Raw genomic sequence first — 2,500 nt, 5'->3', positions numbered from 1 at the left:
TTAGCATCAGACTTGGTTTTTACTTTCTTCTTAGGAGGAGGCTTTGGCTAAGCACCAGGCAACAGATCAAACAGTTTGTCTTTGTTTCTGTTGCTGATAGTTGGCAGATTTCGTTTATCTCCGTCCCTTAAGTGACAGCTACAGAAGCGTGAATATTTGTTTGCTTCTCTTTTATCCCTCCTGATAGCATAATTCATAATAATAGTTTGTTTTAAAATTCAGAAATTGAACAATACGTGGCATTCACTCCACACCACACCATTTTTCGTCATTTTGACTGTATTTAATCTCTTTAGTGGTTTCAGTTTTCTTCTAATTTTTCCCTGATTCGGGATGTAAACACACAAGCGTTAGAACCAAAAACATGTGCACAACAACAGCTTTCGCTTAGCTAAGACATTAAAGAAACAAAACTCATGTAAGGATAACTTTCAAGGTCATACAATCGATTGAATAACAGTTTCCTCTGTTGTTGTCACGTCAATATAAAAGGTCAACACACCCGGAGGCTGGACTTAACAATTACATGACAGGTGACTGTGGTCAAACTGGAATAACACGTGAGAGTATGATTCGCAAAATATCATTCTCTTTTAAACTCAAACCTACCTTGACAGTAATTTCCACTTGCTAAATAATGCCTTCTTCTTAACCTCGTCTGGGAATGCAAAAAAATTGCAGTAGTGGCTCTCGGAGTAATGGTTGCATTCAGGATGAAAACACTGCACCATGCTGACCTTCGGCTTTCCTTTTCTTTGCTCTAATTTATCTTCTCCAGGCACTTTTGACTACTTGTTCAAAGGTTCTCCTTAGTTCTATTATCTTTAGAGTATTAAATCCGTGATAATAACCAATTAAATGATAAATCAACAATGAGAACATGTCACGCTACGGACGCCATATTCGTTTGTTTGAAACTGAAAATTATGCTGTCATGACAACATGACGTAACCATTTGAGGACTCTATTTCCTGCTGCTTTCCTTTTCAGTATTTGATTAGTCTGCCAAAGTCATCACCTGCATCTGTATGGATATATCATAATCATGAATTGTAATAAAGACAACAACAATTCACTATAAGGTAGGTTTTCTTAATCTCCATAGGAATGGCATTCCAGACAATTAAGGCACTATTTAGGGATCAACCCCCAGTTAGTATGTGATTTCACGATTCCAAAAGTGTCCATTGAGCATTAATCATTAACATACAAATAGCAAGGTCACTCAATGCCAAATAAGCAACTAAGTACTAATAATATTGATAACTAAAACAGTTACTTATTGACATTGTCCTTCCAAAATGATTTCTTTATTACTTTTTAAGATTATTTTTTCACTCACACTGACCGTCTGAATGGTTACAACTGTAATATTTAAGTGCTAGATAAACTTTGTTTATCGTAGTTTAAAATTTCCGGCGTTATCTCTGCGGGAGGAAATTACGTTATCCGAGGTATGTATAGGATTATTGTACTAATGCGTATTTCACTGATCCAGAGTGTCAGTTTTATTTAGCGAGTGTTTGCGAAACATTAGAGCTGTAAGTTTTAGCTACCCTTCCTCCCCCCGGAGGGCATTTGCATGGTTTAATAAAGCCCATTGTTTCATCCCCAAAATTGTCTTGTATTTTAACCAAAATAAACTTACACATAGAAAACTAGGGATAACTTAATGCGCATGGTACCTGTATTTGCAAGGTTAATCTCCTCTAGGTATGTGCCAAAATCAGGAATGAAAATTCCAGTCTCCAACAATTCCGTGGAATACTGCAAAATAGTAGGTATTACGTGGGTACAGGCATTAAATTATTCAGTAATAATACATGTAGAACTTAGACTTGAATACTAGAAAAGAAAACGTGGGGAACAAATAGGAAAGAAACTTTTTGCCGGGCCTCACAAAATGATATTTTGTTCAAGATGCATAATTTCGCTACCTCAGGGTCCTGGAAATGAGTTTCTAACTTAGAAAGTGGCAGAGACTTCTCAACAATGTCTGCAATTGATGACAACATTTGTCTCTCAGTACCTCCTGTCAAAATAGAAAGGTACAATGATTAAGTTTCATTTTTTATCATGCCTGAATACATTAAGCAGTGAACAATCTCATGTGGTTATAATCAACTACCCTGATTTGTCAAGGCACTTAAATTTAATATTGTTACCGCAGCATATCATGTCTTCCCTAAATCCCGTTGTTTGTGGCATTACGCCTAGGAAGAAAAACACGTAAGATTTTAAGAATGTTGCACTGAACTGTATGAGGTGTGCCACCTGCTTGAAACTATTGAAGTGCAAGTTTTCATGTATGTTACAATGGGATTGAAAGGAAGTAAGATTTTATGTATTGATTGATTGAAACTTTATTAAAGTGTCTAAAAGAGCCTCCTAGCTTAGGATAAAAACCTATGCTAATTAGGGGACACAAAATAATAAATAAAAATTAAAATAAAATTTTAATATAAGCATACGTATATAATAAAATAATAATAACAAAAGA

This window comes from Montipora foliosa, chromosome 5, assembly GCF_036669935.1.
Source record: "Montipora foliosa isolate CH-2021 chromosome 5, ASM3666993v2, whole genome shotgun sequence".
Classification (NCBI taxonomy): Eukaryota; Metazoa; Cnidaria; class Anthozoa; order Scleractinia; family Acroporidae; genus Montipora; species Montipora foliosa.
Note: the sequence above shows the minus strand (reverse complement) of the source record.